This window comes from Lycium ferocissimum, chromosome 9 (assembly GCF_029784015.1).
Source record: "Lycium ferocissimum isolate CSIRO_LF1 chromosome 9, AGI_CSIRO_Lferr_CH_V1, whole genome shotgun sequence".
NCBI classification, from domain to species: domain Eukaryota; kingdom Viridiplantae; phylum Streptophyta; class Magnoliopsida; order Solanales; family Solanaceae; genus Lycium; species Lycium ferocissimum.
Genome location: NC_081350.1, coordinates 12,952,815 through 12,978,629, shown reverse-complemented (window position 1 = coordinate 12,978,629; position 25,815 = coordinate 12,952,815). Strand labels below are relative to the sequence as shown.

General features: G+C 38.7%; 1 pseudogene; it reads left to right on the top strand.

Annotated features, from left to right (window-relative positions):
• The first annotated feature begins 23,817 nt into the window (after positions 1-23,817).
• Positions 23,818-25,815, top strand: part of LOC132069224 (vacuolar-processing enzyme-like) — a 37,018-nt pseudogene continuing 35,020 nt past the window's right edge.

The following is a 25,815-nucleotide window of genomic DNA, read 5'->3' as shown; positions in this document are numbered from 1 at the left end:
CACCTTCATTCACATTATAAGGGTTACAACAACACAACTAACACATTAAACAAAATATAAACCATCATTATTCACCACCAATACACCACATGCTAACATGACAATTCTCCAATTTCATCCAATTTTCATTCAACTTTCATTTTCAATACGAATTCCATAATAACCACAACTAAAATACAACATAGAATTCAACTCATCCCACTACACAACATAGCACATATACACGGCTCCATGCACACATGCACGCCTACTTTCATCATGCAAACTTCCTTATTCTCATGTATTCTACTCATTTCTACATACCCCAATATAAACAAACCATCATAACATGATAGAAAGGAATTAATTCTTACCTTTTTCTCCAAAGTTCTTCACTTGGCTTAGATGTCAAATTGATGAAACAAGCCCTCTATCTTCCAAACCAACCCCACCAAGTTGTAGAGGAGCCTTGAATTAGTAGGAGTATAACAAGAAAATAATTTTTAGAAGAAGATTTTGTGGAGTCAAAATCTCATGGCCATGGCCGAATGCCATGCCTTCTTTCACTCTTCATCTTTTTTTTTTTTTCTCTCTTCTAACTTTCTTGAAATTTCCATATGTTTCAAGACAACCAAATGGCCCCTTTTATTTAATTATCACATGGGTAATTTATTGGCTTGGGTCCTTCTTTTGGACCATGGCCGGCCCTCTATTGGGCCTTCATTTTTTTTTTTTTTTTTTTTTTTTTTTTTGAGCCCAATTGGTTATAAATCTCGTTTGCAAATTCACACTAATTTCTAAAATTCCAATTTTGCCCTTGGCCATCCTCAATACTTCACACATATTTTTCAAAAACTACAACATACATATCGACCTAAATCAAAATATTGCCTTATTCTTAGAATCACAATTATTCTCAAATTACCCGAACATGCAAAATGTAGGATATACCGCAGTGATTTATGAATTTCTTTGGTCCATATACATGATTTCCCAGTGCTTGTGACCATGACATATTCATTATGGTATTTTGAAACAAGAATGAACCCAAATGCATTAGGACTCTTTTTGGATATGTAATTGCTCTCATATAAGTCTCCTATCATTTGTGAACGCCATTTGAACTATGTTTGACTCATGTTAGGCCACCCTTTAAGGAATCCCGTCTTGACTAATCCATTACACCCTAGTATGATCCTACATTCATGTTAACAAATTTATATCGTGATTATTTTTACGAATATGGAAGAGTAAAGGTTAATCGAATGCATAGTTGTATAAAGTGTATATGGAGGGTATAATTCAAATCTCTTCATATTTTAATAGATACCGGTAGTATATCATGGGACAAAAAAACTTGACACTTAGAAATTTAAGAAGAAAGTAATATTATTTTTAACATATCAATAGAAAATTAAGAGAGTTAATAAGTATAGGGCCATAAATGAAGAAATACTTAGTCATGGGAACATAATGTTATATTTCGATGGGCTTTTTGAATAAGTTAGAATATTTTAGAGCTATAATAATTACTACGCCCAAAAGCATTGACGATTGTAGAGGGTATTTTAATTTTGTTATTCGAGTTTTGTTAATGTATTCTAATGTTATGTATATTGTGTATCCTTGTCCACCCAAATGATCGGGGCCCCCTAAAAGATCGAGTCAAAAAAGGAGCATAAAAGGCCTTAAAGATATCCTGCTGCATATTTATTTCTATTTGGGCTTGGTCGGCCCAATATCCTTATCTCTTTATTTATGCATTTAAATTCTATACTTATGTATTTATTTATAAATTGGAACCCTTAAGGTTATCCCACATTTAAAGTCGCCTAAACTTGATTTTGAAACTGTACAAAACCGATTTTGGAAACTTCAAATATTACTTGTGAGTTGAAATGGACTGATTTAGTATAATTTGGACTAAAATGATCAATTTCATAAATTATGGGACTGATTTGAACGTTTTTGAAACCTGTGGACCGATATGAACCTGTGGACTATGCGGACTGATTTAAAGACTTTATGGACTGTTTTGACCATCTTAAATAAACTTGGACTATTTTGGACTAAGATTGGCTAAAAATCTAAAAAATATAAAATATGATTAAAATATGGATAATAATAGTATGCCAAAAAATGATTTTATAAAAAAACTAAAATCCTTTTTCTAAACTCGGGTGGGCTAACGTAGTGTTCTACTTAGGTTAACGCCTTCGGATTTTAACCTAGGTGTTCTAATTCGAAACCCAAAATGCCCAATTTTGGGCAAAACTTTACCACTTTTGTTTCTTGAAAGTATTGTATTTTTGCATGAATGACTAACCTTTTATTGTGGGAATCTAAAACAAAAGCAGTTTTTTTATCAAAAATAATTTATATTCTCAAGGCATACTATTAGAACCCGTAGGTCAACCGTATTTTATGGATCCTTAATACCGGGGTGCCTAACACCTTCCCCGGGGGATCACCAGAACCCTTACCCATACTTTGGTATAGATTGGTTTCTTTTAAAATTTAACCGTTTTAAATGAACCCTTTCGAACTAGTTTTCCTAACTTACCTATAAGTTAGGTGGCGACTCTAAAGCGATGTCCATTTAGAGCACCATCCACGTAGAAGTTTATTTTTTCCTTTTCCCGGTACGATTGACAACCGTACTTTTCTAAGACTCTTTCCTTTTTAAATGAGGCAAGTGCAAATACGAATCGAAAAAAATACGACCCGCTACAGTTCTCATGATGACAAATTAATTAATTTACCAGCTAAGGTTGAGATTGTATCCCATGATTTTGGAACATATAAAAGGTGATATATATATATATATATATATATATATATCACCTGCCATGTGGACCGGTTTACTATTATATAGTTTTAATAGATGCATCTATGTTTTGGTCACATGTGCATTTGGTATCAACTTGTAATTTGATTTTTGCAAGGTTGTTAGCTCAAATTTTTAAATTAAGAGTACGATTCCAAATTATGAAATAATGTTGATAATGCTAGTTTATATCCAAGTTGATTTAGCGTAAAATTGTATGCCTCCAATTATAGCTAAACAATTGGTTATGAGAACAAAACTCCCAAAAATAAATTTGGGATGAGATATGTGTTATACCTCATTTTAACCAGGGTCAAAATGGTTTACAACATTTCGGTAATTCCGAGGATAATTAAAGTTATGGAGCCGCCACCTAATTATTATGGTGAATTAGAACACCTAAAGTTAAAGTTATTATCCAAAGTTAACTCCATTTATGGTCTACTTAACGTAAAAATTCTAAGTAAGAGTTCAATTAATATAAAGGAAAGGTATTAAACATCCTCAGGATCCATTAACAATGGTTAACCGGCCGGACTTAGAGTTAATTTAAAAGGTAGGTAACTAAGTTAATTTTGGAAAAAAAGAATTAATTTGTATTCCTTAGATTGATTAAAGTAACAAACACTTTAACAAAATGACTCATGATTAAGAGTTAAAAAAGTAAAAAAAAAAAAAAAAAAAAAAAAAAAAGAAGCTTCAGATTAGTTAAGATTAAAAAATGGGCTAAAGCTAAGACGTCATTTTTAGATCAAAAATAGGTCTACTAATCATTCTGGTTGTTTTTAAAGAAAATGTTATCCTCGAGTTTGAAGTTAAAGTTGGTAGAGCAAAACTGCTGATTTTAAGCAATTAAGACTTAGAGGAGAAATCACATTCTTGACTAAAGGCAACACATAGCCGATCAAATAAGTGTTAATTAAAAGAGAGACTCTACATGATTAAGCAAAGTAAAGCTATTAGCAACTAACTACCAAACACAAATAAAATTGCAATCACACCAGCAAATAAGCAACATTAGGGAATAAAATGAGATGAATTAAAGCCATATTTGGCTACTGCAGAAGGACAAAGTGTTTTAGCGGTTCGCCGTTTGGCTCGCCACTCTCTTCGGTTTCAGTTTGACTATGTTTCGAGGGAGCGAGAGACACAAACGAAGATGTAGATGCAGGTTCCTGATTTAGCAACATCACGGGGTCTTGTATTAAGACTCCTTGCGATATCGGCGTCATTGAGTCTCAAGTGAAACTTTTCGGCTCCGGTATTCATGCAAACAAAGAAACGAATTGAAGGAGGTTAAAGTTGGAATCTATTCCTTTAACATTATATATTCAAAAGTAAATGAAGCAAAATTAACAATCATTTAATTCTCAACACCATATTCAAAGAGGCATTTTGATCTTTACATATATTACTAAAGAACTGTTTTGCACCACTAGCATTTGGTAATGGTAACATATCATTTGATGTTGATATAAATGTACAAGATACTTAGTAGAATCATAAGAATCTCTAGTCTATGATTTTTGTTTAAAACCACAAAGATTTAAGAGCCCCTTTTTTTACAAAACACTTGAAAGTAGGAATGTGAATCTCCATTTAATCAAGGAAAGTAAACTGATCACCTATGGACAAAACAAATTCTAAGTCATGATTTTTGAATACATGCATATACATCTTCACATGATTAGTAATACTTAGAGACGTCATTACTAGTACAATACCTATACTTAAACTCTGATTAGGGACATAGCTGCTATTCTATTCAAACAATATTAAAGTGCACTGTTAAAACTATAGAGGTTCAAAAACAGTGACTAATCACATGTTTGAGTCACAAAATGAATCTGAATACAACAGGACCCCAACACATGATTTTAAAAGCGAAAACAGAATTTTAAATGAGAGAAAGTCAGAGTAGGATCGGATTTACCTCTTGCGGGTGCAGTGGACTAGGATGTCGGGGCCTCGAATCTAACTCTCCTTCTCAAGAACGAATTCGAATCTCGAGTAGTATGAATAGAGGTAGATATGTGAAAATAATGTTAAAAGCCTTTGAGTATGATAGCAGTTCCAACAGTGATAAGATAGTATTCTCGGATGTTCAAGGTGTTAAAAAAAAAGTCCTTTCGGCTGAGGAGTTAGAGAGGTATTTATAGGTGTAAATCAGAAACCTAGGGTTTTAATTTAAGCGGGATTTTGAACTTGATTTGAGTTCTGTGTCAACATGGCCGTTTGAATTGAAAGTTGAAGGTTTTGGCTGGATTCAACAGCATGAATCAGAAAAGGACCGGATGGGCAGAGATTCTTACTTGAAAATGGCCAAGAGAAAGTAAAGGTAAATAAAGTATAAATTACCTTGTGTAGTTATGTTAATGCAAAAGTGAGAATGGCTGAATTTGCTTGGAATGGACATACAATCCTCTGATTTTGAGATATGAAAAGTCAAACTTTTCTAAAAGGGAAGAAGAAGCCAAAACCTTTTTTTTAGCATTGCAGAGAGTGAAAGAGACGACAGAGGGAGAGAGAAAACGGTCCTGGGAGTGAGATATGTTAGGCTTGGAGCAATGGGTTAGGTCATTTTGATTGGGCTCGATTTTGGGCTAATAGTTGTTGGGCCGATCGTTTGAGCTGATTCAAAGGGTAAATGGGCTGATAATTAACTAGGATGAACATGAATAGGGTAAAAATGGGGTCAGCCGCATCAACTTTGCCGAATTGTTAATTAGCTAGCCAACTTTTGTTTAGGAAATCCATTCTCTCTCATATTGCTTCTAAATTAGATCAAATATATTATATAATAATACTAATTAGATAATAATAATAACAATAATAGTAGTAGCAATAGTAGTAGTAATAATAAGAACAACAACAACAACAACAACAACATTAATAATAATAATAATGAAAATAAGATAATTTCATCCATTCTTAATTAAGAAGCTCAATAAAGCGAATTGGAAGAAAGGAGGGTCAAAATTGGGTGTCAACAATATGTTATTTAATATGTAGCAGCACTTAACTTGTACGCTTCAAGCCAACAAGTTATAAAAAGTTCCCCTATCATAATTGGTTCAGGGTTAGGAACCAAATAATTCCCGTCTGAAAATTTAAATGTGCGGTATATGATTTAATTGTTCCACCACAACGCACAAAAATGGGTCCCCAAATAAGGTTGGGAGGTAAATGTTAGATTTCCTAACATTAGGGGGAGGGATGATAAGCAGTTGAAAAATAAGATATATGCAATGAATTATCACTAGTATTATCCTTAGTGAAAAGATAATTCAAGTTAACTGTCTGACGCATTTATTGACCCAAAGTGAATACTATATTCCAGTTGCAAATGCTCCAAATAGAATTAAAGTCCTTGAAGGACATCATTTATGGCGATAGACCAATCGGTTTCAAAAGTAAAACTCCTTGAAGAAGGAGAGGAGCAAATGATTAAGATGGTCATATAATGAGGCAAGTGCTTTAAAAGAGCACTAGGACATAACACTCCATAAAACCTTTGGAAAGGTTCAGATACCTGAAAATGATGAGAAATGAAGAGATCTCAATAAGTTATGTCGTATTGAAATCGATATCAAATGACTGTCGACGGTATCTTTGAAATAATGTAGCGCTCAACATTATAAATGGTGATGAGGATCTTGAATTCAAATCTGTCAAAGAATGTGGATAAATATAATGATTGGCCAAATAAAATACGCAATTCAAATATATTTTGTTTCACTTGGTAAAGTGATGTTTTGGACTATACTCTAAGGACCTCAAGGTATAATGTCTGTGGGGTACAAAAGGTTTCTTGTGCGAAAAGTAAAATGAAAAATAAAACCCTGAATATAAAGTACGGCTTGTGCCTTGTGGCATAAAGATTTTTCGCAAAAGTCCTGACATTATTGTATAGAGATGCATGTGTCTCCTGTGGTGGATGCGATACATGAAAATTTTGAATGCGTGCAATTAGTTGTTGTCAATATGGCTATATAGACAACGAAAGAAAATCTGTAGGGATTTAAATTCATCTGAGGCATATAAGGTTTTCAAAAATAAAGCTTCAGCAAATCTTTATATCGGTGCGATTCCATTGAGTACCCCGATGGTTGTGAGGTCGCTAGATATAATAAATATAATTTAGACCTCATGAAAATGATGGATATATTGAATCATGATCGATTATATACTACAAAAGAAATTATTGGTATAGATTTATTTATCCTAACAAATACTATCAAGGTTTCGTTGGTTATGTAAAATGCAGGGCATTATTTTTATTATTACATGAAGTTTGTTCTTCAAGTGAGTTGTCGATTTGCATGTAAGGATACTCCCACATTATGACGTTCTATATGGCAGTCAATTATTGATACTTATTCAAGTCCTGCCAAGGTGATAGCTACTTACAAAGTAAGTCAGGAATGTATTTGGCTGAGTCAATAATTCAGCACATTTTGCAATAGTATGATGTTTATTTGGAAATGAAGATTTCAACAATATTGTATGAAGCTTGCATTGTTCAATTGAAAGAAGGATATAACAAAGGAGACAGAATACAACACATTTCGTAAGAGTTCTTTTCCAGACATGATCTTCAACAGAAAGGTGAAGTAGATATTCAACAAATACACTCGATTGATAATTTGACGGATGTGTACACTAAAGCATTACCAACCTCGACATTTGAGAAGCCGGTATACAAGATTTGGATGCGTCATCTCCAAGAATTAAGTAATATTTTAATCAGGGGGAGTATAATACGCGTTGCACTCTTTTTCCCTTAGCCGAGGTTTTATCCCACTGGGTTTTCCTTGCAAGGTTTTTAATGAGGCAGCAATCAATGCGTATTGCAAGATATGTGTACTCTTTTTCCTTCATTAGGATTTTTTTCCCACTGGGTTTTTCTTAGCAAGTTTTTAACGCGGCACATCATCTATGGACATCCAAGGGGGAGTGTTATGAAATATATTAATGTGAATGTCTATGTAGTTCCCCCCACTACTCTTCACCATTGTGTCCCACCTCCTCCATGTTCATAACTCTTGTAGAAGTAATTGCCATTACTTCATGACCACTACTCTAACACTTTATTTCTATAACCCCCCCCCCCCCCCCAAATGTTATTATCCATGTTTATGACACACCCTTCAGTATTCTCAATGCATTCCTATAAATAGTAGGATTGAATGTAATGGTTGTACACTTGAACAATACTTGACGCTTGAAGAAATAAGAAATTCTCTCCTCTCTTTGTCACTTTGTTGCTCTTATTTTCATCTTTTGATATATTGTACTAACTCTTTTAGATTAATTTTACAACACATTTCAAATTTTGTTGTTTCCATATTAATAGTAACAACAATGTCTAATAATTATACGGAAGATACTACAAATATTAAATGAAAAAGGCTGTGAATGCTGCCATGACAGGATAAAGTAAAATGGGCCCACATAGTTTAGGCAAAGTATACATCATTTCAGGGACAACAGGGATCATAAATGTTACTCACTTCGTATCAATTTATTTGACACTTTTTGCTTTTTAAGAGTCAAATAAATTATTCTTAGACCGTAATTTTCTCGAGTTAATTCTCCGGATAGTCACCCAAGTTTAGATAATTTTTTACAAAAGTCACTTTAGTTTCATTTAGGACAATAAAGTCATTCAAGTATCACTATTTTCCTAAAAAAAAAAAACTAAACACCTCAAAAGCCTCCTCCTCTTCTAGTTGGCATGTCACATTATTAGAGCCCCATATTTTTTAATAATAGACTTATTTAACTCATCGAAATCATTTAATCAAATTCATATTTTATATCTAATCAAATATGACCTGGTTAAAAAGCGGCAAAGGAACAAACTAGCATGTAATCTAAATGAATTAGAATTAATTTTTTTTTTTTTAAATCTATAGATAAGTATTAAAATTTAAAATTAAAATATAAAAAAAAATTGTTTAGAGCTTTAGTTTAATATATTGCTAGGTATTAACATGATTAACATGACAAGTTGGAATATCTATATCATAAAATGAAATAAATTAAGAATATATTATATTTCATATAAGACTAATAATATAATATTTTAAAATAAAAAATAAGAGTTATAATATAATATTTTAAAATAAGTATTATAGTAATGAAAATTCTATACCTTTTGCATGAGAAATAAAAAGACCTGGATGGTATGAAAATGGAAATGCCAAAAATTGCACACTACATATATAAGAATAGATAACTAAAAATAAAGAGAAAAAATTTACACTAACTTTATTTTTTAGAATATATGATTTAATTAGATTTTTTAAAAGTTAAACCTATACAATTGTAATCTTTTTGTTATTTGTGTAATTTTATTTTAATGTGGAAAGAAGGTGTTGTTTAATGTGGAAAAAAATATGCTATTTAAAAAAACTTGAATTTGAATAGAAAGATTAAATTACTTGAAATTTAATTTAAATTGAAAGATAATATATTTGAACCGAGATTAAAAAGAATTGAGATTTGAAAAAGTGGCTTAATAAAAGCCGTTTTTTAACCATGTGATATTTAATTGGGTATAAAATATGAATTTGGTTAAATGAGTTTGATGAGTTAAATATGTCTATTATTAAAATAAAAAAATGGGGCTTTAGTGACAGATAGACAATTATGTAGGAGAGAAGGAGGTTTTTGAGATGTTTAGGTACTTTTTAAACTAAATACTTGATATGACCTTATTATCCTAAATGAAACAAAAATGACTTTTGTAGAAAATCCCCAAACTTGGGTGACCATCCAAGGAATTAACTCTAATTTTCTCATATGTCTTTTAAATATTTTAAATTATTAATTATAGTACTTTTTACGTAGTTTCCAAATATATAAATTTTATATCGAAAATTTTAAAGATTTCTATGTTCAAACACACGGTTAAAATTAAGAAGTTTGACTCTCGAAAAGCGAAGAGTGTCAAACAAATTGGGACAGAGGGAATAGTTGGATTTTTTGTCTAACAGAGAAAATGTACACGTACAAAGCAGCTAGATACAATAGCCTTAAAGCACAAAAATAATAAATTACCTAAAATGCCCTTTGCAGGCAAGCAGGCATGTCGACAATCTCATGCTTCCCTAGATTGTTATATATAGTACTAGTAATAATCTTATGAAAATATATATATGATATATGATGATATACGTTCTATACATGTAATATACACTATTGCTGGGAGAAAACTTTTATAATTGGTGATTCCTAAATCTGAAAATTGCTACTTGGCTAGCACAGTTGTGGTAAGTTCTTCAATGGCTGAATTCAATTTGCCTTTATTTGATTTTCTAGAAAATAGAGCTATGCGTTTTTGTGTGTATTTGGACAACTGGATGCACTGCTATTTAAAAGGGGATACATATTTCAAGCGAGAAATCAGGAGGAGAATCTTTAGACTCATATATTATCTCGTTGGTCTTGGTTGGATATCACTATATAATGCCAATTTTTTGGGGCTTCGGTTGGTAAACCTATTTCTTTGGCAAAAAAAAAATATGCCTATAGTTGTTAGGTGTTGTATATGCGTCTCAATTACCCATTATTTATTTATCCATTGGAAATTAGTTACATAAGTAAAACAATAATACTCCCTCCTGAACATTTTACTTGTCATAACTTTTTTTGCACTCCTTTTTAAGAAAATATTAATTAAAAGGGTATCCTTATATATTCTTAATTCTGCTCTTTGTTTCACCATATTAATCTATCTCCACATTTATTGAGTAAGCGTAAATGTGGAAACTAATACTTAATTATATCTTAGTTTTCTAAAATTACAACTATTTTGAACCATATACTCTTAGTAAAGTGAACCGGAGGAGCACTTATTTAATTAATTTTAGACGACAAGCCGTAAATTATTAGGGAACTCGATAGTCATACTCTCACACTTAGTGATTTATTACTCCATTATTCTCTTAACTAATTACACTGCATTTAAGGAGTAATAATTGGAGTACGTTCATCAATTTGAGCATTTAAATGGTTGCAAAGTTTTCTGTCAGAAAAGGAGATAAAATATCAACTGGTAATATAGCAAGAACGATGGCTTTGCTTATTCTTATTTGGAGTACCATTTTTATGAGTACTGTTTAACCTTAAAACAGAGAACAATTGAATTTATGTGCGGTGCTAAAAATATGTGGTTTAATTCAATACGACATTAGATTACACGATAAACGAATAAGTAAAATGAAATATGCAGATCTGACCAAAGATGAATGATGACTGGCCTTGGGTAATGAGAACCGAGGTCGAATCCTTATGACCGAGCGTTTAACCAATGAACAATAAAGAGAACCTTAGAAAAGATGAATGAACTCAGATGATTGTATTGCTTTTCTTAGTACATGAACTCTCTTTTTCTGTGCGGAGGCCGAACCCCTTAAATGAATGGGGGCCTCCTCTTTATATAGTAGAGGAGTCCTAACCCTAGTACAATTCTAAGTAAGTGAAAGAATACGGTGACTAAGTTGTTGCGGGATTGGTGCCGAAATATCCGTCGAGGGCGGATATTCCGGTCTTTCTCCTCATGGTGGTTAACCGCCTCTTCATCCTGCCTTAATGCCTCGTTCCAGATCGAGCTTGATGCCTTATCCCCGATAAACCAGTCGTATCCTGACCGAGCATAACGTTAACATCGGGAAATCGAGTATATCCATATCCTCGGTTTTACCCGTATACAGATAGTCCCCCCATTTCCCAAAGTGAAATTTTAACTGCGGTAAATGGACCCAAATAAAGCTAAGCGGGCTGTACCTACTTACCTAGGATAAGACCTTCCAGTCAACCCTTCCACTCGCTTCGATGCTAGGTCATTATTAGCCGCCAAATCTTTTTTGGGAAACCTCCCTTTGTCAGAGTCCTTGATATGCTACAGGACCCTTTGATTTCTCTTCTATATAAAGCCCATGCATTTTTTTTTCATGCATCTGCGCTCTTCACATCTAAACCTTGCTTCTCCCCAAAACCTTGTTGCGATTTCCACACCAAGCCCATAGCCCTCCTCGAGCTTTGAACCTTCTTCCATCAAGGCGTGATCATCCATTGTTAGGTTATACCTGTCACGGTTATGGCTTATGTTCCATTATTAACCCAAGGTGAAGATCGGTCTTCGTTTCTGTCGCCAACGGAGGCCGCCGGTTCTGATAAGGAGTTAGAATCTCTCACTGCTGATATCCTTCCATCGGGATTTAAATATGTGAACGACTAAAAAATCTCTTACTATCTTGGTTCAGTGGATAATTTCGAATCTTGTATCGACGATGGCACCATTACCGTAGTCAGGGAAGACTGCAACTTAGGCGCAGATGTTGACGTTCGCCCTGTTGGGAATGGGGTAAAAATAAATCACCATGTTGTTGGTTACTCGTTGTCATACACTTATCCTTTCGCCATTGGGTTTACTTTCCCTATTCCTCGAGTGATCGAGGACTTTTGTCGTCGGTATCGGGTATGTATCGGCCAGATCGCTCCACAGATTTGGAGACTTGTGTACTGCATCGAGAAGTTGGCTAATATGGCCGGGATTGCCTTCACCCTTGACCATTTACTTCATATATACATACCTCGGGTGATCCGAGGGGGAATTGTTCACCTCCTTCCTCGGGGAAACTAAAGCCTGATTGACCCCGAGGATGTTATGACCGGGGGTGGCTTCATCGATTTCTGATGATACGTACAACTCAACTTCGTAAGTCCATCGTTCACAGAGCTTTTCTGCGAGATGTGGAACCTATCACCAAATTCGATTGAACCTGAACTCGATACAACTATCTTTGAATGGGTAGTTACCCTTCTCCGAGCTTCCCATAACACAGGCCGTTCCTGGAGAAAAATGGCACCCAAAGGGTGGAAAGGCAAAATCCATGGTAATTTCTTAATCCGATCACTCGACCTTCATTTCTCTGTATTGTATCTTAACCCAATGTATTTGATTTTCAGGACTTCCGATGAGAAAAGCTTCTAAGGGAAAGACCGTAGCCGAGGATGTCGTTCGGGGAAGAAAAACATCTGCACCGCCGAGGGTACCTAGACACAGAGGGACTGGAAGCTTCCCAGTTAGACATTCGCGGGTTGGCTCTTGGGTCCGAACCCATCATATCATGGAGAACCGTCGAGAAATGCCTTTTGGCGAAACCTCACTGATAGTAGTACCTGATGAAGAAGATCTGCCGGAGCCGAGTATCCCCGGTTCATCCGCTTCCTGTGAAGGTTCTGGGGATACCTAGACGGTGTCACGTACCATGGCAGCATCCCACAGGATAGGCCGGAGTTCTCAACCTTCGGCATACTATGCGGTTTGGTGTTTTGCTATTTTTCTTTCTTTTCTTTTTCAGCTTATGGTCGTAGAGTAGGGCCTTTTACGCTTTTCTGATGGACCAATGTATCTGAGAAAGTCGGGATTTTACGAAGTGGAATAATTTTAATAGAATTTTGTGGATCGATTTTTTATCGGACTTTATTGAGTACTCTATTTGCGTTGTTTGAACTTGCGCTCTTGTACATGTCTTTGCAATATTTGATCAATTGTCATTTTCGTTCGCAAGACACCCAAATTTGAAATGCCTTGCTACTACCGCCACGTTTGCATGTTTTACTTTTGTACTCGATCAGAACCGGTTCGGAACCGCATCCTTTGTGGTCGATATGGCAGTTTTACCTGATCATAGTAGTATCGATGCCAAGGCCCGACCTAGGTATCGTCGGGAGACCGGTTTGCTTATGTATGCCCCGATGATCTAGAGGGGTGATCCGGTTCCTTCTCATGTACGCTTCCCATGGGTAGATAAGATCAAGGTCACATCTGTCACATTGTTCTGACATTGGCAGGTGTCGAGACTCGGTTGGTCGCGAAAACGGCTACGGAATGTGAACCATCTCGGCCCCACTCTATAAAAGCAAAACTCCCCCTTTCACTTTTTCACTTGTCTGATTTTTACCAAAGAAATTTTTACCTTCGTGTGCTTGGATACGCAAACCTTCATATCTTCATACCTTCATACCTTCATATCTTCACACCTTCTTATCTGTTCTTTATCTAATCTTCAAACCTTCATACAAGCTTTCATACCTTCATATTTCCGTAATGATGAGCAAATCTTCAAAAGCTAAAACCGGCGAGACCTCCTCGGTCCCAAAACCGGAACCTGTATTGATAGATTTTATTCCACAAGATTATGCGACCATTAGGGATTTCAAGGTTGAGAAACCTTCTCAACAAGGGGATCGAGGTGTCGATATATCGGACTATTTGTGCATGATACCCCCGAGTAAACTTGAACAGTCGGCGAAGACCGTGGGTGGAAGGGTATGGTGTCGTTATTCCCGTCGATTTGGCCGTAACGACCTATGTGGAAGGGTATTTAAGAGTTTATACCTACCCTTTTACGTTTAGCACACTCGATCCGTGGTAGTGGATTTTTGCAAACCGTATGATATTTGCCTCGCTTGTATTCATCCGTCATTTTGAAGGATCGTTGTACTCCTCCGTTACTTTACTACGAACGTGAATGTTCCCTTCACGTTGAACCATCTTCTCCGACAATACAGTCCCCATGTTTTTTGAGGGGGTATGATTAAACTCACCAAACGAGCCAAAAAAGCTCTCTTTTTTCGGTCTTGATGAAGATAGAGATCGAGGCTGGCAGGGCAGATTTGTCCGAGTCAGAACAAGAGATCTGATTCCTGCTGAAGAATTGCCATTCCCCGAGAAATAGAACTCAACCCGTAAGTAACTTTACTTTTGGTATGGTATGGTCGTATGTCCGAACCTACTGCCGACCCTTTCGATTTTACTCGTATGTACATAGCACTTGTTCGAATAGGGCGGTTCCAAACATTGATGAATGGATCGGGAAGGTCTGTTCTCAACTTACCTACGCCGAACGCAACTGGCGACATTTGTCTCGGTCTGGGTGGAGGCCAAAAATCACAATAAGTCCTTCCACCGTAGCGCTGCTCCTTCTTCCTTATGTGCTCTACTATGCTTGATAAGTTTAAACTGTTCTTATTTCCTTTACAGGTTTTTCAAAGGCCACCAAAATTCGGGAACAAGAGGTTGCTGAGGCCTCAGCCGATGAATAAAACATCGAAGCTCCTGACCAAGGAGACAAGGCAGAGAGGAGGAAAAGACGGTCCTCTGAGTCTTCTCGAGCTCCTTCCGAGGCCAGGAAAAGATCGAGGCTCACAACCAGAGAGACCTCTTCGGAAGATGTCTCGGCCCGGGCCCTGGACGTCGATGTTGTTGGTCAATTAACGAATCATTTTGATGATGAAGACCAGGCATTGGATAAGCGCCGGCTTACCAATGAGGGCCTCAATCAAGAGCTGACCAGTTCTACAGAGTTTACTCCACCCTTGGTGGAAAGCTCAAGTCCGATGCCAGTGGGCTCGAGGGATATCCCGAGACTGACGGACGTAGGGAGCGTCAGGTTGAAGATCGGGACGTCCAAAGATGTTACTATCGGGCCCGCACCCACTCGAGGCTTGGGACGGCTCCCAACCGCAGCCGCTGGATCGAAAACAGCTCCCTCCATACCGGGTTCAAAGGTACTTAACATTTCACCTTTGTATGGTATTAGTTTTGTCCTCCCGATTCAAGCTGTGGCTTCGTCTGAGACAATTATTTGCTTCTGAGGACTTGCCCCCTCGATTGGTGGGTATTTGCCCCGACGATGCTAAAGCCAAAAACAAAATGACCGAGGGGTCAACAGGGCCAGAAGAGACAACCAGTTATGGGAGTTATGAGATACCCGCACCTGGCATGTCGGGCTTCGAACATTTATCCATCCCCGTGGCCAACCGTTTCAGGGTTAATTCGATCCCGTACGGAGAAAGTCTTTCCCGACCCTGCGCTGACCCGAATCGGAAAAGGTTGATCTCTTTTAAGATGCCGGCCGATATGAACATGTTGTCGGGCCGGTGGGGGTGGCCGACTATCCGACCCCTCTCCGGTGTCCCAAGAGGACCGAAGAAGATGTCGAAGTCGCCGACCTCGCCTTTTCAACGAGGCTCGGCGGGGCTTTGAACCGAGTATGTGTGCTCCTTCGCTTTTTTGCTTAGCTTTATTTTCTTGCCCCATCTTAATTACTGCTCCTCTTTTCCTTACAGGCCTCCGTGCTTCATCATACAAGCTTCCACCGATTTAGGTCAGAAGTGGCTCGACTCAAGGAGGAGCTCAAAAGGAAAACTCAGGAGGTGGATGAGCTCATGGATCTTTATGGGCAGAAATTGGAATATATCTCACTCTTTCTGTTCTCTCTACCCTTAAATCAGATTTTCCAGCGGCTCAAAACAAGGCTACCGAGGCCAAGCGGGAACATGACCAGTTGCCAGAGAAGGTAAGGGCTTTCGAAGTTTACAATAAAACTTTAATTGCCGATGCTAATGCCCCTTCCTCTCAGGCCCGGGCTTACGTTAGCCAGATTGATCAATTTCGGTCGGAGCTTGATGGGATCAAACTCGAGTTCAATACCCTCCAAGAAAATGACAATTGGTGTTGTTCCCGAGCGGGATGTTCTTAAAGAGTAGCTTCGGGTGATGGTGGAGCAAGTTAACGAACTTGGGTCGTCACTTGCTGCGGCCGAGGCAGAGCGGGATAGACCGGGCCGGGATATCACCGATCTGCGGGCTGAACATAAAAGAGCCCTGGGCCAAATCTCGAGCTATGACGATATGTTGGACCAGTATAAAGCCAATGTGATCACTGCCGAGAAGGCTAGTAATCTTCGAGCCGAGTATGTGCGGTGTTTATCTCGAAGATATGCCCTCGAAGAAATTCAAGCCACCGGAGTGGATTTATCAGATCTTATCGAGGAGGCCAAGAGGCTCGAGGCAGAGGCGAAGGCTGTATTCGATCCTGAGGATTCGGATATTAACCTCGAGTCAGCCGAGGAAGAGACCGAAGGCTCGGGTGAAGATTAGGCTTAGGGGCCTTATGTTTCTTTTTGTTTTAAGGCCGTTTGTTTGAGCCTTTGTAAATCCTCTATGTGTATATATATATATATATATATATATATATATATATATAAAGAAAAGATTTTCATTCGGCCTATTCGTCGCTTTTCGTTGCCTTTTATAAAGTGTTCTTCGGTTTGTCGTTTGTCCGATTCATGCCATTGTTTTGGCTTGCATTATTGTTTCAGCCAGAATAAAATTCAAGTGGTGATGATTCGTGATCGGGTTTTTAGTCCATGTTGACTTTGATCATTGTTTTATTTATAAATGGCAAGCAGACCGGATCACAATATTTTTTGTGTTTTTAGACCGTAGTCTTTAACTGTAGACCGTAGTCTTTAACTGTTTAGACCATAGTCTTTTAAGTTTGCGTAAGTTTTTTAGACCGTAGTCTTTAACCGTTTAGACCATAGTCTTTTAAGTTTGCGTAAGTTTTTTAGACCGTAGTCTTTAACCGTTTGGACCATAGTCTTTTAAATTTACGTAGTTCGCATACTCAGGAGTCTGGTCCGGCGAAATGCAATATTGGCAATACTAGATTATCTTGATCGATACAAGATTTTTATTGATGAACCGACCGGAGATATAACTACAGTCATTGTCGTGGCAAGAACAAACTAATTGGACACGATTCAATCGATCGTTTGGTCCTTACATCTGATCCTATCGTTCAAGCCTTGGCTTTACATAGTTATCACTTGGCCCAGGGTATAGTAGTCCCCTAGTATTCGAGTCCGAAATGTGAGGGCTCGTGTACTATTGGTCCGATATGTGCAATCTCCAGTCCCCGGTCTTTGATCGGTCTGCTCTATTCGCGTAGCACGCTGTTCGGCGCTGCCTCATTAAAAACCTTACCGAAAACCCACTTCGGGACAAAACGGTCGAAGGGAAAAAGAGTGCAGCACGTGCTTTCAGTCTTAAGTCTATGACTCTCCAGTTTCCACTGTGCTGCTCCCGATGCCCTTTGGGTTGTATCCCTGCGTGGTTAGATTGAGAGAGAAGAAAAGCCAAAAAGAAAAGTTATTCGTACCTTTAACAATAATACCTCTTTAGGTGTGCCACATTCCAGTTATTTTTCAACTGTTTTCCGTCTTCGTTCTCGAGCTGATAGGAACCTTTTCCGGTTATTTCGGTGAGTCGATATGGCCCTTCCCAATTCGGGGCTAGTTTTCCTTCATGGGGGTTCTTGGAGTGGAGTGTGAATTTCCTCATTACCAAGTCTCCAATCTGAAAGTGCCTGAAGTTAGCCCTTTGGTTATAATATCTTTGCATCCTTTGTTTTTGTGCGGCTATCCGGTTATGAGCAGCTTCTTTTTTTTCGTCCACGAGATTCAGACTAGCAGACATTGCTTCACGATTCGAGTCCTCAGTGGCATATTGAAATCTTAAGCTTGGTTCACCAACTTCGACGGGTATTAGGGCCTCGGCTCCGTATACCAGGGAGAACGGAGTTTCCCCGGTGCTTGATCTTATCGTCATGCGGTAGGCCCATAAAACCTCTGGCAGAACCTCCTTCCACCAGTGCTTGGAGCCTGCTAGTCTTTTCGTTAGATTCTGCAGTATAATTTTATTGGTAGATTCAGCCTGGCCGTTCGCGCTTGGGTGATATGGGGTAGATAAGATCTTGTTGATCTTGTATTTTTCGAAAAACTTGCTGACCTTGCTGCCTATGAACTACTTCCCGTTATCGCATACGATTTCCGCCGGTACCTCGAATCGACAGATTATATGGTCATAAATGAAATCAATAACTTCTTTTTTCTTGACTTTCTCGAGTGTCTGTGCTTCAACCCATTTAGAGAAATAATCAGTTATAAGTAAAATAAATTGCGTCTTACCTGGGGCCCATGGCAAAGGCCCCACTATGTCCATACCCCATTTCATGAATGGCCATGAAGAAAGGACCGGATAAAGTTCTTCCCCGGGTTAGTGTATTGACGGTGTGTGCCTTTGGCATTCGTTGTACTTTCGAGCGAAGGCTTTGGCATCTTTCTCCATCTCATTCTAATAGTAACCCGCTCTGATCAGCTTGTGGACCAGTGAGTCGGCTCCCGAATGGTTTCCGCAAGTCCCCTCGTGAATTTCCCTCATAACGTAGTCGGTTTCTCCCGGCCCTAGACATCTCGCCAAGGGGCCGTGGAATGACCTTCGGTATAACTGGCCATCGACCAAACAAAATCTAGCTGCTTTGGTTCGGACGACCCTTGATTCCTTGACATCGGACGGTAGCTTTCCTGTTTGAAGATAGTCTATGTATTTGTTCCTCTAATCCTAAGTGAGGCTAGTCGAGTTTATCTCGGCGTGATCGGTCTCTATGATCGATCTCATCAACTGCACCACAGCTCCATAATTGAACCCATCCGATTCTATCGATGATCCCAAGTTTGCAAAGGCATCTGCCTCATTATTTTGATCCCGAGGCACGTGTTCCAACGTCCATTCCTTGAACCGGCAAAGGAAAACTTACAGTTTTTCTCGGTATCTCCGCATTCAGTCGTCCTTGACTTCGAATGTTCCATTCACTTGGTTGACCACCAGGAGAGAATCGCATTTGGCCTCTATGATTTCGGCTCCCAAGCCTTATTTAGTTCTAAACCTACAATCATAGCCTCATACTCGGCTTCGTTGTTAGTCAAATCAGTAGATCTAATAGATTGTCTTATTATGTCACCCGAGGGAGATTTGAGAACGATCCCTAACCCTGGGACCCTTTTATATTAGAAGCACCGTCCGTGTAGAGGGTCCGTATTCCCGAACTAGTCCCCCGAGGCAAAAAGCATTTCTTTATCAACCTCGAGGATCATGCTTCAAAGGCAAAATCGCTACGAAGTCCGCCGCATTTGGGATTTGATACGTTAATTCGTGGTTTATATTCAATATCATGTCCGCTAATCTCCACGCCCCATTTTGCTAATTGGCTCGAGAGTTCGGGTTTATGCATGACGTTCCGTAATGGGTACGATGTTACGACGCATATGGGATGACATTGAAAGTAAGGTTTTAATTTTCTAGATGCGCTCAATAAAGCCAAAGCAAGTTTTTCTAAATGCGGGTACCTGGTTTCAGCGTCACCTAGGGTCCTGCTTACATAATAAATCGGGTATTGCGTACCTTCCTCCTCTTGAACTAGGACACCACTTACCGCTATCTCAGACACCGCCAAGTACAGATATAACTACTCGTTCGCTTTTGGCGTGTGGAGCAAAAGCGGGCTTGATAAGTACTTCTTGAGTTCTGCTAAGGCCATCTGACATTCGGGGGTCCAAGCAAAGTCGGTCTTTTTCTTTAGCAATGAGAAAAACCGATGACTTTTATCCGAGGATCTGGAGATGAATCGGCTTAGGGCAGCTATCCGCCCGGTCAATCTTTGTACCCCTTTGATGTTGTTTATCACGGTGATGTCTTCAATTGCCTTTATCTTATCCGGGTTGATTTCGATCCCTCGATTCGATACCATGAATCCGAGAAACTTACCCGAACCAACACCAAAGGCACGCTTTTTCGGGTTCAGCTTCATGTTGTACTTCCTTAATATACTGAAGGTATCCTGCAAATACTTTAAATGGTCCTCTGCTCGAGGGACTTAACGACCATGTCATATATATAAACTTACATTGATTTCCCTATGTGGTGCTCAAACATGCGGTTGACTAGCCGCTGATAGGTGGCACCGACATTTTTTTAGGCCAAAGGGCATTACATTATAACAATACGTGCCAGATCTAGTCATGAAAGAGGGTTTTTCTCGATCCTCCGGGTCCATATGTATTTGGTTGTACCCGGAGTGGGCATCAAGGAAACTCAGTGTATCAGTGACAAAGTGGCGTCGATTATGCGATCGATGCTGGGTAAAGGAAATGAATCCTTCGGGAAAGCCTTGTTTAAATCTTTATAATCTACGCACATTCTAAATTTATTTCCCTTTTTAGGCACTACTACAACATTAGCTAACCAGTGTGGGTATTTAACCTCTCGAATGGATCCTATGTTAAGGAGCTTAGTTACCTCGTCTTTGACAAATGCATGCTTTACCTCGGGCTGCGGCCTCCACTTTTGTTTGGAGGGAGAAAAATTTGGATCCAGACTCAACTTGTGTGTTGTCACCTCCGGTGGGATACCTGTCATGTCTAAATGGGACCAGGCAAAGGAATCTGAGTTACTTTTAAGAAATTCAATAAAAATTTTCTCGAGCTCGGGGGTTAGCCCCATGGAGTATACCTTCTTGTCTAGTAGATGAACGAACAGTATGACTTGCTCGAGTTCTTCGACTGTGGATTTAGTGGCATCTGAATCATCGGGCACCACAAAGGTCCTCGGAACTCCGAACTCTAACTCTTCGTCTGGTGTGTTCCTACTCCAATCTTCTGAGGACTCCGGGATCGAAATATGTGATTGCTATTTGGCACTTTCCCCTTCGTTCCAATCCGGTATCTTCGTCGTCTTAACAGATTCTTCGACCGCGAACATTTCCTTTGCGGCCTGTTGTTCACCATGAATGGTTTTGATCCCCTATGGGGTCGGGAATTTTAACGCCTGATGCATAGTTGAGGGGACCGCTTTCATGAGGTGAATCCGCGGTCTTCCTAATAATGCGTTGTATCCCATGTCTCCCTGTATCACATAAAATTTGGTCTGCTGCGTAGTTCCGGCCGTGTTGATTGATAAGGTGATCTCACCCTTCGTCGTTTTGTAGGCCATGTTGAATCGACATCGAGGACTCGTATTCCGGCACCATCCGATCTAGTAGTCCCCGTCGCTCGATGACTCTCCATTGGATGATATTAGCCGAGCTACCTGAATCAATCAGCACATATTTAATTCTAAATTTATTGACAAGCACAGATATTACCAATGCGTCGTTATGAGGCTGAACGATGCCTTCCATGTCCTCGTCACCTAACGAGATCGGGACCGAAGTCATAATTTCAATACGTTTTTCTCTTTGTTATGAAAACTTTGGCGCGTTTCACTACTGTCGTGGAACGTCCGTTCCTCCCATGATCATGTGTATCACTTGCCGAGGCTCTTCCGGTCTATCTTGCTTATTAGCGTCCACGTTCAAGTGAGTTTTTGCTCGTTCACTTAGAAATTCTCCAAGTGTGTCCCGAATCAGTACAGTACGGGCAACCTCTCTCTCACCGCCGACAATCTTGGTTCGATGGCCGCGAGTGTGATGGTATTTGCGAATAAGGCTTTTTATCCCGCTTCTCTAGATCGATCGATTAGCTGGTGCGTTTCTCGTCATATGGATAACGAACGACTTCTTTTAGGAACACCGATTCCCTTTCATCGTCGGCGAGATCGTTGTCTTTAATAACACACGTGTATGCGGTCACATGTTCGTTCGGGTCCGTTGTCTCGTTATACTTCGGGATATCGGGCATGCGAAATCTCTTCGGGATTTTCATCGGCGCAGCACTTAGCGGAAAAGGCATTTGGATGAATTTTTTCGAATCCGGTCCCTTTAACACCGGAAGTGCCCCAGGAATCTAGTCGACCCTCGAGTTGTAGTTCTCCACCGTCTTATCGTTCGTCTCTATCTTCTTTTCACCGGATTCGACTCGTTTTGTCAATTCTTGTAGCATCCTTACCAGCTCGACACTCGCCCCCGAGATGGTTCTCGTTATTCCGAGTAGCGTGCCTTTCTTCCGCTTCTCGCGCCCGTTCTACGGAGCAACATCGGGTGCTTGATTACGAACAGAATTGTGCTATGATCTCACAAGTATATAGTCAGCTTACAGCCATGTCCAACCGGTTTTGGAGCTTGGCAAGATGGCTCTATTATCCCCGCCGGCCGGCACGTTGCCCACCGATGATCCGACTTGGTCAAGATTAACTGGGGGTTTGTTGTTGTTAGGTATGCCCTCATCGTTGTGTTCGTGATGGCTTGACTCAACTTGAAAATTGACAGAATGGGAGTCCGACATGTCTGGTAGACCTGAAATCAAGCCTTAAAGAACAAGTGTAAAATATCGAGTGTAATTGGAACTTTGTATTAAACGGCCACTATTATCTCTGGCCCCACGGTGGGCGCCAAACTGTTTAACCTTAAAACGGAGAACAATTGAATTTATGTGCGGTGCTAAAGATATGTGGTTTAATTCAATACGAGATTAGATTACATGATAAATGAATAAGTAAAATGAAATATGCAGATCTGACCAAAGATGAATGATGACTGGCCTCGGGTGATGAGAACCGAGGTCGAATCCTTATGACTGAGCGTTAAGCAATGAACAATAAAGAGAACCGTAGAAAAGATGAATGAACTCAGATGATTGTATTGCTTTTCTTAGTACATGAACTCTTTTTTTTCTGTGCGGAGGCCGAACCCCTTAAATGAATGGGGGCCTCCTCTTTATATAGTAGAGGAGTCCTAACCCTAATACAATTCTAAGTAAGGAAAGGAATATGTTGACAACTGTTGCCGGGATTGGTGTCGAAATATGGCCGAGGGCGATATTCCGCCTTCTCCCCGATGGTGGTTAACCGCCCTTCATCCCCGCTTAATGCCTTGTTCCAGATTGAGCTTGATGCCTAATCCCCGATAAACCGGTCGTATCCTGATCGAGCACAACATTAACATCGGGAAACCGAGTATATCCATATCCTCGGTTTTACCCGTATACAAGTACACAATTGCACAATCTCACATGATAATGTCGTTTGTTTAATAAGTAGGCAGATTATCTAAAAAAAGAGTGAATGGTTTCAAACGAGTCTTTATTCTAACAACTCTCTTTTGCTATGTTTGATGAATGGTTAATTATTAAACTAACTACCCCACAGGGTAATACTACTCATTTATCAAGGAAAACTAGAACAATAGAAAAAAATTAACAACTCGTCATAATTTCACGAGGTTTATGCATGTCCACACGTAGAATGGGACAATTAGTATGTTATTAGAAAGCTCTATAAATTTGTCACACCCAATGGATCAACTCACTAAATCAAAGCAGCAAACTAGCTCCAACTAATTACTTTTCTAAAGTTCAAATCACTTTTAGTGTGTGAAAATGGTTCGAAAAATTGGTGGTGCATCATTCCTAGTTGCACTTTTTGTCCTACTATCTTGTACTGCCGATGGTCGTAACATGCTAGAGAGTATTCTTGAAGATGACAATTCAATTGGAACTAAATGGGCTGTGTTGGTAGCTGGATCAAGTGAGTGATATAATTACAGACACCAGGTCACATTTACAATTCTTTCCTTACAAATTTAATATTTACTACTCCTTTAATCTCAATGCGGCACTATACAATAATATTTGAGGTTGAATAAGTTGATCTCTTTTTTTAATCGGTTTAAACAACAATTATCTTTGAAAATGGTTCCCGAATGGAGGATAAAGGGAGAGAATGTGGAGGCGTAGGATCGAAATTGCAATTAATACAGTGCAATTACAACTCTCAAACAATTAACTAAAATATACATATTGCAATTGGATTGCATTTGAAGACCGTATGGTCAAACGTTCGCAGTAAGACCTTCAAACTTAACTATTACACAAAATTGGAAGGGCCAAAGAATTAATGTTCAAACTACTTATTTCCCTTAGTAAACCACTGACTCATATATGATCTAGTTTCATCCTCAATAACAATTCTTTCATCTAGGGGCCTTTAACTTTTTTTTCATCAAGTGGGAGTAAAATTAATTCCTGTTTATCTACTTCTAGCCATGTGGGGAGGAAAAAAACGTTTGTACTCAACTACAAAATTTATTTTGCACACGGCGAGGGGTTCTGTTTTTCTCTTAATGGGAGTTTTGGTTGTCATAGATAGGAGTAATATATAAGCATCTAATTAACAAATAAACTTCTAATTCCTTTCTAATTAATTTCTTCCTTTGGCCTTATTTCAGGCTGATGTATGCCATGCTTATCAAGTACAGAAGAAAGGAGGTCTAAAAGATGAAAACATAATCGTATTCATGTACGATGACATTGCTTACAATCCTAGAAACCCTAGTGTTGCTCCCAAATGCACACGCAAGTATACGCGGTCGTACAAGTAATATAGGATTTTTAAGTCCAGATATCGTACCCACAGGGACTTATGATTAACTGTCAACTAAATTAAACTAATGCTAATTATCTAAACAGGAAATAAAATCCAAATTTATATTTATGAACTAAATAAAAATAAAGAAAGCAACTAATGAACTTCAACCAAGAAAGAGCGTATTTTTATCGGAGAAGAGATAGATCTAGGGCTACGACCACTAACAATCCAGTTGAGTCTTCAAATCGTTCTATCTATGGGTTACTAGTTGACTGGTTGATTGTAACTTTATGATATTCTCTCGAACTACTCACAAGCCTGTAGATGGTACTATAACGCCTATATCTCTATGGTCGTCAGAGGTAACAACCGTATTCAACTAAGTAGGGCTAAAGAGTATATCTCTATCCTCAGTAGCGAAACGATAATATCGAACAAACTCTATTTATTCTTATTACGTACGTGAATTCCCTTTCTCAAGTCCAATTCAAGCACCACAGATAGTGTTCAACTATTGGCCAGATAATCAAACAATTAAGCACAAGAATAAATAAGCAACCCAAAGATGGAAAATCAATAGATAGAAACGATAATCAAATGTCAACTTTCATGTTTGTGTCAAAGCCTTAGAACTAAAGAGTTTAGCTCCACATAGATATGGAAGAAAAACAACAAATCATCCGAATAAAAATATCAAAATAAGTATTACAGAGAAGAGAAGGTAAAACCCTGTAACTACGTCCTCCACGACGCCTTCAAGCTCTCTCTAGGTCCAAAGTTCTGAACTAAGAGTCTTAAGTTATCCCAAAGTTATGTAAAAACTGTGTGGAATATGTATTTATAGGGTACTAAAAGGCCTGGGCTTTTAAAAACCAAATCCAACTCGGAGAAGGAAAACAACCGAAAATAAGCCTCAGAGGGCGGTGCATGCGTAAACTGTGCGGCGCACCAAGGAATATTTCCGTGAATAATTTCTTCAAATTATAGTCTCTTTAACAAACTCTCGAGTT